At 40.2% G+C, this 18,263-nt stretch overlaps 1 protein-coding gene across 3 annotated transcripts in view; it reads left to right on the forward strand.

The window, feature by feature from the left end:
• ZP4 (zona pellucida glycoprotein 4) overlaps positions 1-18,263 on the forward strand; it is a 200,154-nt gene that overhangs the window by 20,019 nt on the left and 161,872 nt on the right. For all 3 annotated transcript variants that reach the window (XM_081573905.1, XM_081573907.1, XM_081573906.1), the window contains exon 3: positions 9,223-9,273. The gene's annotated coding sequence lies outside the window, so the exon portion shown is untranslated. The remainder of the gene's footprint in view (positions 1-9,222; positions 9,274-18,263) is intronic.

Raw genomic sequence — 18,263 nt, forward strand, 5'->3', positions numbered from 1 at the left:
ACAGCCTTTATTTTAAAGTCTATTTTATCAGAAATGAGTATTGCGACTCCTGCTTTCTTTTGGTCTCCATTTGCTTGAAATATCTTTTTCCAGCCCTTCCCTTTCAGTCTGTATGTGTCCCTTGTTTTGAGGTGGGTCTCTTGTAGACAGCATATATAGGGGTCTTGTTTTTGTATCCATTCAGCCAGTCTTTGTCTTTTGGTTGGGGCATTCAACCCATTTACATTTAAGGTAATTATTGATAAGTATGGTCCCGTTGCCATTTACTTTGTTGTTTTCAGTTTGTGTTTATACACCCTTTCTGTGTTTCCTGTCTAGAGGAGACCCTTTAGCATTTGTTGAAGAGCTGGTTTGGTGGTGCTGAATTCTCTCAGCTTTCGCTTGTCTGTAAAGCTTTTGAATTCTCCTTCATATCTGAATGAGATCCTTGCTGAGTACAGTAATCTGGGTTGTAGGTTATTCTCTTTCATTACTTTAAGTATGTCCTGCCATTCCCTTCTAGCCTGAAGAGTTTCTATTGAATGATCAGCTGTTATCCTTATGGGAATCCCCTTGTGTGTAATTTGTTGTTTTTCCCTTGCTGCTTTTAATATTTGTTCTTTGTGTTTGATCTTTGTTAATTTGATTAATGTGTGTCTTGGGATGTTTTGCCTTGGGTTTATCCTGTTTGGAACTCTCTGGGTTTCTTGGACTTGTGTGGCTATTTCCTTCCCCATTTTAGGGAAATTTTCAACTATTATCTCCTTGAGTATTTTTTCATGGCCTTTCCTTTTGTCTTCTTCTTCTGGGACTCCTATGATTCGAATGTTGGGGCGTTTCATATTGTCCCAGAGGTCCCTGAGGTTTTCTTCATTTCTTTTGATTCTTTTTTCCCCTCTGCCTCATTTATTTGCACCATCTATCTTCTATCTCACTTATCCTATCTTCTGCCTCTGTTATTCTACTGTTGGTTCCCTGCAGAGTGTTTTTTATCTCATTGATTTCATTATTCATTATATATTGACTCTTTTTTATTTCTTCTAGATCCTTGTTAAACATTTCTTGCATCTTCTCAATCCTTCTCTCCAGGCTATTTATCTGTAACTCCGTTTTGTTTTCAAGATTTTGGATCATTTTTATTGTCATTATTCTAAATTCTTTTTCAGATAGATTTCCTATCTCCTCCTCTTTTGTTTGGTTTGGTGGGCATTTATCATTTTCCTTTACTTGCTGAGTATTTCTCTGCCTTTTCATCTTGTTTTGATTGCTGTGTTTGGGGTGACCTTTCTGTATTCTGGTAGTTTGAAGTTCCTCTTTATTGTGGAGTTTCCTCCCTGTGGGTCGGGTTGAATGTTTGGCTTGTCAAGGTTTCCTGGTTGGGGAAGCTTGCGTTGGTGTTCTGGTGGGTGGGTCTGGATTTCTTCTCTCTGGAGTACAATGGAGTGTCCAGTAGTGAGTTTTGAGATGTCTGTGGGTTTGGTGTGCCTCTGGGCAGCCTGTATATTGATGCTCCGGGCTATGTTCCCACGTTGCTGGAGAATTCACGTGGTATGTCTTGCTCTGGAACTTACTGGCTCTTGGGTAGAGCTTGGTTTCAGTGTATGTATGGAGGCTTTTGGATGATCTCTTATTAATTAATGTTTCCTGGAGTCAGGAGTTCTCTGGTATTCTCAGGTTTTGGGCTTAGGCCTCCTGCCTCTGGTTTTCAGTCTCATTCTTGCAGTAGCCTCAAGACTTCTCCATCCATACAGCACTGATAGTAAAACTTCTAGGTTAATGGTGAAAAGATTCTCCACAGTGAGGAATATCTTGAGAGGTTCACCGAGTTACATGGAGAGGTGAAGAGGGAGGAGGGAGATAGAGGTGACCAGGAGAAGAGAGGGACTCAAACGTGGAGAGAGCAATCTAGCCAGTAAGCACTTCCCTATGTGGTCTCTACAGTCTGGAACCCTCAGAGAGGTTCACGGAGTTACATAGAGAGGAGGGAGGAAGGTGATAGACATGAGCATGAGTAGAAAGGGGGGAATCAAGAGGAGAGAGAGAGATCTGGTCAGTACTCTGTTCCATAAGTGTTCTCTGGTGCCCAGAACACCCACAGAGATTCACAGAATTGGGTTGAGAAGAGAAGGAGGAGGGGGGGAGATAAAGGTGCCCTGGGGTAGAAGAAAGAGAGTCAGTAGGGGGAGAGAGTAATCAAGCCAGTAATCACACTCCTGAGTAAAAATGGGTACTAAAGATTGGGTTCTTGAATGTACAAAATTGATATCAAATACTATAAAACAAAGATTAAAAATCTAGAGTAGAGGTTAGACTCTTAAAAAAATGCAATATTAAAAAAACCATTATACAGAGTGAAGTAAACCGGAAAGAAAAACACCAATACAGTATACTAATGCATATATATGGAATTTGAAAGATGGTAACGATAACCCTATATGCGAGACAGAATAAGAGACACAGATGCATAGAACAGTCTTATGGACTCTGGGGGAGAAGGTGAGGGTGGGACGTTCTGAGAGAATAGCTTTGAAACATGTACATTATCATAGGTGAAACAGAATACCATTCCAGGTTTTATGCATGAGACAAATGCTCAGGGCTGGGGCAATGGGATGACCCAGAGGGATGGGATGGGGAGGGAGGTGGGAGGGGGGTTCAGGATGGGGACCACATGTAAACCCATGGCTGATTCATGTCAATGTATGGCAAAAACCACTACTATAATGTAGAGTAATTAGCCCCCAACTAAAATAAATAAATTTATTAATAAATAAATAAATAAATAAAAACAAAATCACAAAAAGTATAAGATATATGTATGCAGTTTGCTTTAAAAATAGGGTCTTTTTTTTTTTTGCAAGGTAATAGTGGGTTATAAAATGAAAATTAAAGGTGTAATAGAGGACTTACTTAAACAAAAAAGAAAAAATAAATTTTAAAAATTAAAAAGAATGGTAATAGTAAAAATATATCCAGGACTTTCTTTGGAGCTGTTGCGAGCAGTGTGGGGTCAGTTCAGTTTCAGATAGTTCCTTGTTCCTGGTTAAATTTTTTCCAGATCTATAGGCCCCTTTCAATGTAGTTGGTGTTAACTACAGAGATTTTAATCTGTTGACTTGTCACTTCCAAAGTGGTTCCCTCTGTTTATTTGGCTTCTGTTTGCAGGTCTCTTCAGTGTCTTATTTCCACCCTGACACAAAGAGGTGGAGGTGGTCTTTTTAGGTTCCCTTGTTCAGTCGTGCTGTGGGGAGGGAGGAACACTGCAGACCAATATCACTGGCTTGTGTGTGGAGAACTCGCAGGGTCTCAGCCGCACTTGGTTTGCCCCCAGTCATGGCGTGTGTGCTTTCCCAATCTACCCTGCTCAGGCTTCAGGTTATTCTGCCAGGGAGCGGGCCCTGAGATGCGTGCACTTACTTCCCAGATCTAAGCCACTCAGATTCAGGTTCTCAGGTACGCCACAAAAGTGCAGACTCTCAGTTGGGCCTGCGGTTTCTGCCGATCCCTGGTCAGAGCAGCTCAGGCAGCCAGGTGTTTGGCAAGTGCACTGTTGGGGCTGTGCAACTTATCACCTCCCTGGTCCCAGCCTCGGTTTCTGGGCGCGCCCGGCTCCGGTGTGCCTTGTGTCAGTTTTGGGAAGCTGCCCTCTGTCTGCGACCCTCCCGGCGGATGTCAACCCTCCGGAATCTCAAGAAGTCTTTGCTCTCTGGGGCTGAGTTTGCCCCCTTTCCGGCTCTGGCTGGCCCCGCCTGCACGCTGCTTCCAGCAGAGGGATGGAACAGCCCACAGCCAGCTAGCTCTTTTCTGGTATTGCTCAGCCCTTTGTTCTGTGAGCGGGCCGGCAGTGCCTTAGATTTGGGCTTTTCACGGGATAGTTCTCTCTCTCTCTGGCTATCCCACAGTTTAGGTTGCTCTCTCATGTTAGCTCCCTCAGATTGCCCTCAGGGCATTTGGGCCCGGTCCTTACCCTAAGCAGTGCCGCCCGCTCCTCTCCATTCAGCCCCCACTTGATGGTGGTGGATGCGAGTGTCTGGGGTACTTTGCTGTGAGTTGCCTTTAGGCACGTAATCTGTGGGTTTTATTTATTTATTTTTCCTCCCGGTTATGTTGCCCTCCAAGATTTGAAAACTTCCCCCAAACCCCCTGGTGAGAGTGTTTCCTGGTGTTTGGAAACTTCTCCTCTTGTATGACTTCCTCCCTGGGACGAGTCTCTGTCCCTAACTCTTTTGTCTCTCTTTTTATCTTTTATATTTTGTCCTACATCCTTTCAAAGACAATGGGCTGTTTTTCTGGCTGCCTGATGTCCTCTGCCAGCGTTCAGAAGTTGTTTTGTGAAGTTTGCTCAGCATTCAGATGTTCTTTCGATGAATTTGTGGGAGAGAGAGTGGTCTCCCCGTCCTATTCCTCCGCCATATTAGCCCCCTCCACCATTATGTTTAATCTTGAGTTTATGGCCCTCTTCATGAGATAGGAATAGAAGTGCTTCAGCAATACCCATCCCAATCCAAACAGAAGGATATTGAGAGTGAAATTATATATTCCAAGCAAAGTGTTTTGTAAATAAGAGTGGTCTCTAGAAAGCTGTTACACTCATGTTTATAGATGATTGCTGCTGAAGGATACTGATTAATATCAGCCAAGGGAAGAGGGATTTAGAGCAGAGTCCTGGAAGATGCTGAATGTTTCAGTTGTCCTCTCAGAGTAGAGCCAGGGGCAGTATCACTTTCCTGGCATCATTACATGACAATAAGTACTGAGTGATGGCAACTAAGGAAGCTCACACAAGCCCTAGTGTCCAAAATTTAATGGGGTTCCATCACTGAGTCATAGTTGACCACCCACATGGCCCATCTCAGAGTCCAGTTCTGCTAAAGATTCAGCTGTTACTGTGTGACCCAAAACCCCCACCCCAAATCACACTTTTAGACTATCTAGTTTGTGAGTGGCCAGCCCCTACCCTAAATCATATTGCTACATTCACATCAGAAATGATGTTCTGAGGGTTTAGAGTTTGCCTTTCAAAGGCCAAGACCAAATACCAAAGCTGCCTGTGTGTGTGCTCAGTACTTCAGTTGTGTCTAACTCTTTGTGGCCCTGTGAAATGTAGCCCACCAGGCCCCTCTGTCCATGGAATTACCCAGACAGAAATACTGGAGTTGGGTGCCATTTCCTACTCCAGGGGATCTTCCTGACCAAGGGATCGAACCCACAGGGATCGAACCCACATCTCTTGGGTTTCCTGCATTGGCAAGCAGATTATTTACCACTAGCACCTATACTACACACACTCACACACACAGAGCTATACCCAAATCTTTCACACTTGAATTGCATTTATAAGTCATATTTTGTCCACTGAGGGGAAAATGGAGCAAAAGAAAAATGATATTTAACAGCTTTTGTAAATATTCCTCTTTATCAGGAGAATTTTGCAAAGAAATATCAACTATTCCAGCTTCTTCAATAGTATATCACACAATCAATCCTAGAAAGTAAAATCTAGGAAAAGCTCATAGTTAACTTTAAAATAAGTGGGGTTAGTTATGGATTTTTCACTATTTTAAAGGAGCTGGCACACTGAACTTTATATACTCTCCTTCCCATTGACCTAATTAACTCAATCTCTAGAGGCCTTTGGCTTTATTCTGAAGTTCAGGGCATGTCACTGCTGATGAATAAATTAATGGCATAGAGGAATCAAAGTCAAAATTAGCATAAAATTAGTATCCCACTGCTCACTATCTTGAGGGAAAACTAAATTTATTATGAAATCTGTTGATGAAAGAATATACTCTGACAAAACATCTGATTTCATTTTTAGATACCTTTGGAATAATACTGTGATTAACCCTGTGCTGTGTCAAAAGCATAATATAGCCCTTACTAAATAATTGTTATTGTGTGATCACCCCACTATTTATGGTCTTTAAAAAATAATAGCTCAACACGAAGAAAAGTTTTAGCTGTGAAATTGTATTGATGACCTTTTAAATTGATTTTATTTATGGTGACCTGTGGAGACTGGATAAGGGGTGAGGGCGCTCTTACATTTTAATGCAGTTTCTAAGGATCCATCATAATGTAAGATCCTAAGGAATCAAAGGAAAGAATATACATCTAAATGGGCTTCAGATAATAGAGATGCTAAGAACCAGTGTGGTAAGGAAATATGCACTCAGAAATAACCAACACATCCAAAATGTATACTTTCTACAACTCTTTATAACTATTCTTTGTGCTTTACCAGAAAGATTTCTAAGAGAAAAATAGCAGACTTGGAGAAAGAAATATTGTACAACAACAAAAAAATTAAGTGTAATTATTAGAACCTTTTTCCCATCTATTCCTCTCCCAGTTTCTCTTATATTTTTTATGTATATTCATTTTTATAATTAAATAATGTTTATTTTCCAATTAATTTCTTTTGCATCTTATAAACAGATTATCTCTAAGGAAAGTAGGGCTAAATAATATTCAAGGAAGACCATCTAAAGTATCTGGTAAACACATGCCTGGAAGAAAAAGTGATCTAAGATCACTTAGATCTAAGATCTAAGATGTATCCAATAATCACAGAGAAGAGGAAGTTAGAAAGTTATAATTTAATATTATGACTCTAAACTTCATTGTGTATAAAACAAAAATCAGACAAGGTGTTTTCCTCTCTTGCACACCTGCCTTTGGAGATGCTGCCAATTTTGATGTTTAGAATCCTTTTTATAATGTAAATAAAAGAGTAAATCTTTTTAGAGGGTAGTGCCAAATAAAGGTTTGTGTCTTCTAAAGTGGTGTTGTGCATTGTATCGGATTAAATAACTCTTTAGCAAGTCATGTTTCTCTGTGTTGATTGCCAGGAAATTCAGAGGTAATAACTTTCTTACAAGTCTTGTGGTAGTGTTTCTCCTGGGAGAACATGACCTTCAACGATGTAAGGAAATTCAGACCCTCTGTTTTAAATCTGAAAATAGACCCTGGAGACAGGAAGAAAGAAATGACTAGATATTTCAGGCTTTATTCTGTCAGCTCTGCTGTTCCCTTGGTTCATCATGCCTGAGCCTAGGCAAGAAGGATATTTCCATTAAAAGAGGTAACTAAACACTAGGATATAGCAAAGAGAACATAAAGAATGGGTGTAAACAGTAGTAGCAGTTTGTCTTACAACTTGCCTGCTTCAGATTCTCCTACATCTATTTGCTACTAATGTCTCTGAACTCCCCCAGGCCCATTCTGTCTCCTCTTCCATGAGGGAAAAGGTGATACCTCACCTATATTCCTCATTTCCTGGTGAAACTTTGGATGTTCTTGTATTTCTTTTATTACATTTTTCCCAGTATTTCCTTGACTTAAGTTAATTTTTTTTTTTTTTTGGCTTCTCTGTGGGACTTGCAGCATCTCGGTTCCCGGACCAAGGATTGAAGGCAGCCATATCAGTGAAAGCCCAGCCTAGAATCCTAACCACTAGATCACCACAGGACTCCCTAATTTTTTTTTTTTCATCTTTTTTCTCCAACCAAAGTATTGTTGATTTACATTATTGTGCTGTTTCTGCTGTATTGCAAAGTGACTGAGTTATACACAAATATACATTGTTTTCTTAATATTCTTTTTCACTATGGTTTAATCCCAGAAGATTAGATATAGTTTCCTGTCTGCACAGTAAGACTTTGTTGTTAATCCATTCAAAATGTAGTAGTTTGCATCTGAATTTGTATGCTATGTGCTTAGCCACTAAGTCGTGTCTGACTCTTGACTCTTGCTAGTCTAGACTCTGTAGTCTGCTAGGCTCCTCTGTCCATGGGATTCTCCAGGCAAGAATACTGGAATGGGTTGCCATTTCGTTCTCCAGGGTATCTTCCTGACCCAGCAACTGAACCCAGGTCTCCTGCATTTCAGGCAGACTCTTTACTGACTGAGCTACGAGGGATAGCCAGTTTGCATCTACTAACTCCTAACTCCGAGTCCAGCCTTTTACCTCTATCTCTGCCCCTTTGCAACCACAAGTCTGATCTCTGTGAGCCTGTTTCTCTTTTCTAAATAAGTGCATTTGTGTCATATTTTAGATTCCACATATAAGTGATATCATATAGCATTTGTCTTTCTCTTTGTGACTTGCTTCACTTAGTATGATAATCTCTAGGTCCATCCCTGTTGCTTCAAATGGCATTACTTAATTATCTTTTGGCTGAGAAGTATTCCATTGTATATATGTACCATATCTTCTTTATCCATTCATCTGTGAATGGACATTTACTGTGTTTCCATGTCTTGATTATTGTGACTAGTGCTGCTATGAACATAGGGGTGCGTGTATCTTTTTGAATTATAGTTTTGTCCGGGTATATGCCCAGGAGTAGAATTGCTGATCACACGACAACTCTAGTTTCAGTTTTCTGAGGAAACTCCATATTGTTTTCTGTAGTAGCTACACCAGTTTACGTTCCTACAAACAATGTAGGAGGGTTCCCTTTTCTCCACACCCTCCCCAGTATTCATTATTTGTAAGCTTTTTGATCATGGCCATTCTGACCAGTGTGAGGTGGTACCATTGTGAGATGGTCCTAGTTTTGATTTGTACTTATCTAATTATTAGTGATGTTGAGCATCTTTTCATATGCTCTTTCACTACCTGTTTGTCTTCTTTGGATAAGTGTCTATTAAGGTCTTCTGCCCTTTTTTCAATTGGGTTGTTTGGTTTTTTGTTATTGAGTTATATGAGCTGTTTGTATATTTTGGAGATAAAATTCTGTCAGTCTCATCATTTGCAAATATTTTCTCCCATTCTATAGTTTGTCTTTTCATTTTTTTATGGTTTCCTTTGTTGTACAAAAGCTCATAAGTTTGATTATGCCCTATTTGTTTATTTTTGTTTTTATTTCTATTGCCTTAAAAGGCTAACCTAAGAAAACATTGATACAATTTATGTCAGAGAATGTTTTGGAGCCTGGCTACTTTATAATGTTAATGGATACTTCCTGAGGGATTGAAGCCTCAGTTTTGGATTGGACTGGTAAAGCATGTAAATGCCTTATGGTTACAAAATTCCACAGGCCTTAGGAGATTTGGTCTAAGAATGAACAGTTTACTGTCATTTCCATATTAAAGAATGTACAATTATTTTGCATCTCTGTGAAATAGAAACTCAAAGTAAGGGTAAACTTGATCTGTTTTCTATTTCAATATTTCTTGCTTTACTTAATTATGATGCATATTTGCCCTCTCTCGTATCCTGTTTTATTGTTTTAGGTCATCTGTTTTGAAGCAGGCAAGAGGATATAGGACAAAACTCTCCAAAAAGTGAGTCATATACAAAAATCATTCTTCTAGGGGCAAAAGCTGAGATTTTGTGAGGCAAAAGAGCTGAGAAAAAATTCTATATATTCACTATATTCCAATATGTAACAGTGCTATTTCATTTAATAACCTTGCATCCTATCTTCTTGCTGGAAAGAGCTAGGTGACAGCATGACAATGCTCAATGGAAGATTTTCTGTTTTTCATCATGTCAAACAATCACTATGTAGTAAACTGAATGGTAAAATGGCAGAAGGGATAAACAAGTCTATGAGTGCAGCTACAGAATGGGGACTTTGCATTTGCTGTGATACAAAACAACAATCTCTTGATGTTTATTATATCAAAACTGCATTATCTCTCTGGACTATTGCTGTCATAATGGACTCTATACATGTTGTTTCAACTTCACTTACCTCCGTGATCATTATTTGCTACGAATACTGCACTTTCCACAAGGATAGGGAAAATTGTGATTAATATTAATACATCAGCCCCATCCCTAATCAAGAGCAAGTGAGAATGCAGGGACATAGAGCAGGGTATTCTCAATTTCTAATGTCTTTGGTGTGGTTCTTTACATGTGTCTAAAAGAGACTATCCAAAAGGGAAACAACTGTTTAAAGATATGTATATATTTTCAGACTATGATCAAAATTAATTTTTTTTAAAAATGTAACATTATTTATATATAATATGTTACTTTTAATATTTAAGTTCTAAAAAATCTGATCTTCTTCAATGCATCTGACTTTAAAACTATATATGTCTATGTGTGCATACATATGTGCATGCATATGTTAATATATAGAAATATGTGTGTGGATGTATATGTATATACCAAATGCATATGTACATGAGTGTGTATATATGTATGCTATATGTAATGTATCAACATGCAATCATACTTATGATTATAATGTCTTACTGCATTTGAGAATCATAAACACTGGCTGCTGACACAGAGTTCTAGCCTTCTTCAAATTCGCACTGATACAAAGTTCCAGGCTTCTTCAAATTCGCTCAAACATTTACTCATACAACTAATTTACTCAACAAATATTTATTAAGGTTTTTGTGCAAGCCATTAAGCTCATTGATGGATTTTAAAGTGATTAAGGCTGGTGCTTGTCCTAAAAGAGGTGATAATCCATTAAAGGAGATAAGACAATTATACAAGCAGCTATTACAGAAGTGAGAATAATTAAAAGCCAATTGATACCAACGGAGTACTATTCTTTTACATAAATAGAATTTGGAAAATTTTCATGGAGAATGTGACACCTAAAGTATATCTTAAACAATGAAGACATTTCCAAAGGTTAAAGGAGAAGATTGGTACATTTAATCAGAGGAAGTGACTTAAGAAAGTGCAAAGAAACATGAAATAAATTTTGGTTCAACTCGAGTGTCATCAAATTTAATACAGTGTCACCTATATTTTAGGAACTGTTATGAGAGGTGAAATTGGGAGAGCCAGTTGATGGTAGAGGATCTCAAATGTATGTCCAAAAGGTTTAATCTTCAGTTTATAGGCAGAAGGGCATCATTGAAGTCTTCAGATCACTAAGTAAAATGAACATAGCTGGCTTTATGGGCTTCAGCTAATGGTAACATAAACTATAGTTTATTAGGAGGAGAAGCCATCAAGCAGTGGGCTTGTGTCCGAGTTCACATAAAAGTGATAATAAAGATTTGGATGATGATAGTGTTGGAATGTAAAGGAGAGGCAGCATGCATATTTCTGTGTGTGTGAGCACCCATATGAGTGTTTTTGGCACAGGGTGGTTGTAATGAATATAAGGAGCAGATTCCTTTCTTTTGGATAGTAGAGGTTTGGGAGAAATCAATAATAAATGATTTTTAAGCTTCATGCTTGGACAACGGAGACTATATGCCACTAACAAATAGTGTAATATGGGGAAATGAAAAGAACAACACTTATACAAAAAGATGGAACTTCTGGTTTGAAGGATAGAAATACTGTTTACTTACAGATCACTTTTGTTTTATTAAAAATTGTTCAGTTCAGCTAAGTCACTCAGTTGTATCCGACTCTTTGTGACGGCATGGACTGTAGCAAGCCAGGCCGCCCTGTCCATCACCAACTCCCGGAGTTTACTCAAACTCATGTCCATTGAGTCAGTGATGCCATCCAACCATATGGTCCTCTGTCGTCCCCTTCTCCTCCCGCCTTCAATCTTTCCCAGCATCAGGGTCTTTTCAGATGAGTCAGCTTTGCATCAGGTGGCCAAAGTATTGAGTTTCAGCTTCAGCATCAGTCCTTCCAATGAATAATCAGGACTCATTTCCCTTAGGATAGGCTGGCTAGATCTCCTTGCTCCCCAAGGGACTCTCAGAGTCTTCTCCAACACCACAATTCAAATGCATCAATTCTTCGGCGCTCAGCTTTCCTATAGTCCAACTCTCTCATATCCATATATGGCTACCAGAAAAACCATAGCCTTGACTAGACAGACCACCGTTAGCAAAATAATGTCCCTGCTTTTAAATATGCTGTCTAGGTTTGTCATAACTGTCCTTCCAAGGAGTAAGTGTCTTTTAATTTCATGGCTGCAGTCACCATCTGCAGTGATTTTGGAGCCCCCCAAAATATAAACTGTCACTGTTTCCACTGTTTCCCCATCTATCTGCCATGAAGTAATGGGACGACATGCCATGATCTTAGTTTTCTGAATGTTGAGCTGTAAGCAAACTTTTTCACTCTCCTCATTCACTTTCATCAAGAGGCTCTTTAGTTCTTCTTCACTTTCTGCCATAAGGGTGGTGTCATCTGCATATCTGAGGTTATTCATATTTCTCCCGACAATCTTGATTACAGCTTGTGCTTCCTCCAGCCCAGTGTTTCTCATGATGTACTCTGCATATAACTTAAATAAGCATGGTGACAATATACAGCTTTGACGTACTCCTTTTCCTATTTGGAACCAGTCTGTTCTTCCGTGTCCAGTTCTAACTCTTGCTTCCTGACCTGCATACAGGTTTCTCAAGAGGCAGGTCAGGTGGTCTGGTATTCCCATCTTGTGAAGAATTTTCCAGTTTATTATGATCCACACAGTCAAAGGCTTTGCATAATCAATAAAACAGATATATATGTTTTTTTCTGGAACTCTCTTGCTTTTTTGATGATCCAGTGGAGGATGGCAATTTGATCTCTGGTTCCTCTGCCTTCTCTAAAACCAGCTTGAACATCTGGAAGTTCATGGTTCACATATTGCTGAAACCTGGCTTGAAGAATTTTGAGCATTACTTTACTAGCATGTAAGATGAGTGCAATTGTGCGGTAGTTTGAACATTCTTTGGCATTGCCTTTATTTGGGATTGGAATGAAAAGTGGCCTTTTCCAGTCCTGTGGCCACTGCTGAGTTTTCCAAATTTGCTGGCATTTCGAATGAAGCACTTTCACAGCGTCATCTTCAGGATTTGGAATAGCTCAAATGGAATTCTATCACCTCAACTAGCTTTGTTTGTAGTGATGCTTCCTAAGGCCCCCTTGACTTCACATTCCAGGACGTCTGACTCTAGGTGAGTGATCATACCATCGTGATTATCTGGGTTGTGAAGATCATTTTTGTATAGTTCTTCTATGTATTCTTGCCACTTTTTCTTAATATCTTCTGCTTCTGTTAGTTCCATATCATTTCTGTCCTTTATTGTACCCATCTTTGCATGAAATATTTCCTTGGTATCCCTAATTTTTTTGAAGCGATCTCTACTCTTTCCCATTCTCTTGTTTTTCTCTATTTCTTTGCATTGATCACTGAGGAAGGCTTTCTTATTTCTCCTTGCTGTTCTTTGGAACTCTGAATTCAAATGGAAATATCTTTCCTTTTCTCCTTTGCCTTTCACTTCTCTTCTTTTCACAGCTATTTGTAAGGCCTCCGCAGACAACCATTTTGCTTTTTTGCAATTCTTTTTCTTGGGATGTTCTTGATCCCTGTCTCCTGTACAGTGTCACAAACCTCTGTCCATAGTTCATCAGTCACTCTATCACATCTAGTCCCTTAAATATATTTGTCACTTTCACTGTATAATCGTAAGGGATTTGATTCAGGTCATACCTGAATGCCAAAACCTTTGACTGTCTGGATCACAATAAACTGTGGGAAATTCTGAAAGAGATGGGAATGCCAGACCACCTGACCTGCCTCTTGAAAAACCTGTATGCAGGTCAAGAAGCAACAGTTAGAACTGGACATGGAACAACAGACTGGTTCCAAATAGGAAAAGGAGTACGTCAAGGCTGTATATTGTCACCCTGCTTATTTAAGTTAGATGCAGAGGACATCATGAGAAACGCCGGGCTGGAAGAAGCACAAGCTGTAATCAAGATTGCCGGGAGAAATATCAATAACTTCAGATATGCAGATGACACCACCCTTATGGCAGAAAGTGAAGAAGAATTAAAAAGCCTCTTGATGAAAGTGAAAGAGGAGGGTGAAAAAGTTGGCTTACAGCTCAACATTCAGAAAACTAAGATCATGGCATCTGGTCCCATCAATTCATGGCAAATAGATGGGGAAACAGTGTCAGACTTTATTTTGGGGGGCTCCAAAATCACTGCAGATGGTGACTGCAGCCATGAAATTAAAAGATGCTTACTCCTTGGAAGGAAAGTTATGGCCAACCTAGATAGCATATTAAAAAGCAGAGACATTACTTTGCCAACAAAGGTCCGTCTAGTCAAGGCTGTGGTTTTTCCAGTTGTCACATATGGATGTGAGAGTTGGACTATGAAGAAGGCTGAGTGCCGAAGAATTGATGCTTTTGGACTGTGGTGTTGGAGAAGACTCTTGAGAGTCCCTTGGTCTGCAAGGAGATCCAACCAGTCCATCGTAAAAGAGATCAGCCCTCGGTGTTCATTGGAAGAACTGATGTTGAAGCTGAAACTCCAATACTATGGCCACCTCATGTGAAGAGTTGACTCAGTGGAAAAGACTCTGATGCTGGGAAGGATTGGGGGCAGGAAGAGAAGGGGACGACAGAGGATGAGATGGTTGGATGGCATCACCGAACTTGATGGACATGAGTTTGAGTAAACTCCGGGAGTTGGTGATGGACAGGGAGACCTGGCATGCTGCGATTCATGGGGTTGCAAAGAGTCGGACACGACTGTGTGACTGAAGTGAACGGAACTGAACTGAATGGTCTAGTGGTTTCCCCCACTTTCTTCAATCTAAGTCTGAATTTGGCAATAAGGAATTCATGATCTGAGCCACAGTCAGCTCCCAGTCTTGTTTTGTTGACTTTATAGAGGTTCTCCATCTTTGGCTGCAAAGAATATAATCAGTCTGATTTTGGTATTGACCATCTGGTGATGTCCATGTGTAGAGTCTTCTCTTGTGTTGTTGAAAGAAGGTGTTTGCTATGATCAGTGAGTTCTTTTGGCAAAACTCTATTAGCCTTTGCCCTGCTTCATTCTGTATGCCAAAGCCAAATTTGCCTGTTACTCCAGGTATATCTTGACTTCCTACTTTTCCATTCCAGTCCCGTATAATGAAAAGGACATCTTTTTGGGGTCTAGAAGGTCTTGTAGGTCTTCATAGAGCTGTTCAGCTTCAGCTTCTTCAGCGTTACTCATCAGGGCATAGACTTCGTTTACTGAGATATTGAATGGTTTGCCTTGGAAACGAACAGAGATCATTCTGTCATTTTTGAGACTGCATCCAAGTTCTGCATTTTGGACTCTTTTGTTGACTGTGATGGCTGCTCCATTTCTTCTAAGGGATTCCTGGCCATAGTAATAGATATAATAGTCATCTGAGTTAAATTCACCCATTCCAGTCCATATTAGTTTGCTGATCCTAGAATGTCGACGTTCAGTCTTGCCATCTCCTGTTTGACCACTTCCAATTTGCCTTGATTCATGGACCTAACATTCCCGGTCCGTGCGCAATATTGCTCTTTACATCATCGGCCTTTTCTTCTATCACCGGTCACTTCCACAGCTGGGTGTTGTTTTGCTTTGGCTCCGTCTCTTAATTCTTTCTGGAGTTATTTCTCTACTGATCTCCAGTAGCAAATTGGGCACCTACCAACCTGGGGAGTTCATCTTTCAGTGTCCTATCTTTTTGCCTTTTCATACTGTTCATGGAGTTCTCATGGCAAGAATATTGAAGTGGTTTCCCTTTCCCTTCTCCATTGTACCATGTTTTGTCAGACTCTCCACCATGATCCATCCATCTTGGGTGGCCCTACATGGTCTGGCTCATAATTTCATTCAGTTAGACAAGGATGTGGTCCTAAAAATTGTTACGAAGTGCTCAAAGCCTGTTTTATGGATTAAAGCTCATATTTTCCTTTTCATGTGCTTCTTTTAATAATTCTTTCCTTCACTTGAAGTTATCAGTATTGAATTTAATGCACTGAACCTTGTATTTATTGTTTTATGTGTGTCTCACCATTCCTCCATGGTAATCTCTAAGAAGCTCAAGTGGGAATTATTTTATGTATGGGTGCATGATTTACACCTTTTCAAGAGGCAAACCCCTTAAAAGAATTGTAAAACTGTAACTTATATGTTTGGAATCTAGAAAGATGGTAATGTGAACCTGTTTGCAGGGCAGCAGTGGAGACACAGACATAGACAACAGACTTGTGAACGCAGTGGGGGAATGAGCATGCAAGCATGCTTAGTCACTTCAGTCATGTCTGACTCTTTGTGACCCTATGGACTGTAGCCTGCTGGGCTCCCCTGTCCATGGGATTCTCCAGGCAAGAACACACGGTTGGGTTGCCATGTCCTCCTCCAAGGGATCTTCCTGACCCAAGGATTGAACCTGCATCTCTTTTGTCTCCTGCATTGGCAGCTGGGTTCTTCACCACCAGCACCACCTGGGAAGACAAGGGGAAGGAGAGGGAGGGATAGCATTGAAACATGTATATTACCATATGTGAAATAGATCACCAGTCCAGGTCTGATGCATGAGACAGGGTGCTCAGGGCTGGTGCACTGGGATGACCCTGAGGGAAGGGATGGGGAGGGAGGTGAGTGGAGGGTTCAGGATGGGGGACACATGTACACCCATGGCTGATTCAGGTCAATGTATGGCAAAAACCACCACAATATTGTAAAGTAATTAGCCTCCAATTAAAATAAGATTACTTAATTAAAAAAAAAACATTGAAACATATGTGTTACCAGATGTAAAATAGATTGCCAGTGAAAATTTACTATATGACACAGGGAACTCAAACCAGTACTCTCTGACAACTTAGAGGGGCAGGATGCAGGGGAGATGGTAGGATGGTTCAAGAGGGAAGGGACATATGTATACCTATGGCTGATTCATGTTGATCTATGGCAGAAACTAATAATACTGTAAAGTAGTTATCCTCCAATTAAAAATTTTAACAAATTTAAAAATACTATTTTCTCAGTTAAAAGAAAAAAGGATCATAAAACCTCTGGAAGAGGCCCAGAGATGATACTCTCAGAGCCCAGCCCATTTCACATTTGGCCCTTGTCTTACTTTCTCATTTTCCTTCCCTATCATGCTACATCTGAATCTACTAATCAACTCTTTTTGTGCTTCTGGGCCAATTTTCCTAAGTCATTCCTGTAGCATATGAGAAATATAGTAAGAGTATGAGAAGTATGTTAAAGTGTTAGTGTCTCAGTTGTGTCTGACTCTTTTCCACCCTATGGACTCTAGCCCACCAGGCCCCTCTGTCCATGGAATTCTCCAGGGAAGCAGGAGTGGGTAGCCATTCCCTTCTCCAAAGGATCTTCCCAACCCAGGGATCAAACTCGGGTCTCCTGCATTGCAGGCAGATTCTTTACCATGTGAGCCACCAGGAAAACCCTATGAGAAATATGCATGCTCAGTCTCTTCAGTCGTGCCTGACTCTGTGCGACCTTATGGACTGTTGCCAGCCAGACTCCTCTGTCCATAGGATTCTCCAGGCAAGAATACTTGAGGGGATTGCCATGTCCTGCTCCAGGGCATCTTCCCAACCCAGGGATCGAACCCAAGTCTCCTGTGGCTCTTACACTGCAGGTGGATTCTTTACTGCTGAGCCACCGGAGAAGCCCCTTAAGAAGTACAGTAAGAGTTAAAATAGGACCAGTGTTGCAACATGTTTTCAAGTTTGCATTCCTTCTGAAGGTTTTCAATGAGAATACATTTTCTTTTCAGGTTCAGAAGGGTATGCATGTTCTTAGTCCATCTTCCATCTTTAAAGCCATTAAAGTAGCATCTTCAGAGTTCTCGCTAAATCTACTGTCACCCTCTTTGAACTATGAGGACCCTTGTGATTGCATAGTACCTGCTTGAATCATCCAAGGTTATCTTTTCATCTCAAGATCCTTAAATTAAGTACTTTTGCAAAACCCTTTTGCCATGCAAGATCACTGTTTCAGGAATTAAGACTTGGACATCTTTGGAGTGGAAGTAACGGCATTGTTCTGCTTGCCTTAGTATTCTTAATGGTAGAGCCCAGGAATCTGCATTTTCATGAGCTATCCAGGTGAGTTTGTGCAAGTATGAGCAGTCAAAAGATTTTAAAGCCAGGCTTATAGTCTGTTTGGCAGTGTACTTCCTTCTAAAGTCTAGTACATTCCCTGACTAGTGCTTCCAATCAGTTCCATGTGCTATTGTCCATTATCAAATTACTTTTCTTGAAACAGATATTGTGTCTGCATCATTTTTCTGGTTCCATTCCCTATTGCTGCCTCTCCAGCTTTTGTTTCAAAACCATCTAAAACACAGGTTGGGAAAGAGCCTTATCTCCCACTGTTTGGAAATTCAGGAACATTTGGTTCTCTAGCTATGAAAGGAAATACCCCAGATTTCCATTGTCCCTTCTGTATATGGCCTCAAACATGCAAATTTTTGGTTGAACTCTTCTTCCATGGAATATTTTAACTAAATGCAGGAAACAGAAGTCAGCGCTACAACATTCTTCTGAAGCTACTGTCACATGATCTGCCTTGTAAGTGAGTAAAGATGACTGTTTCACTAAATGCAAGA

The sequence above is a fragment of the Giraffa tippelskirchi genome, chromosome 2 (assembly GCF_054371585.1).
Source record: "Giraffa tippelskirchi isolate mGirTip1 chromosome 2, T2T-mGirTip1v1.2.pri, whole genome shotgun sequence".
Lineage (NCBI taxonomy): Eukaryota > Metazoa > Chordata > Mammalia > Artiodactyla > Giraffidae > Giraffa > Giraffa tippelskirchi.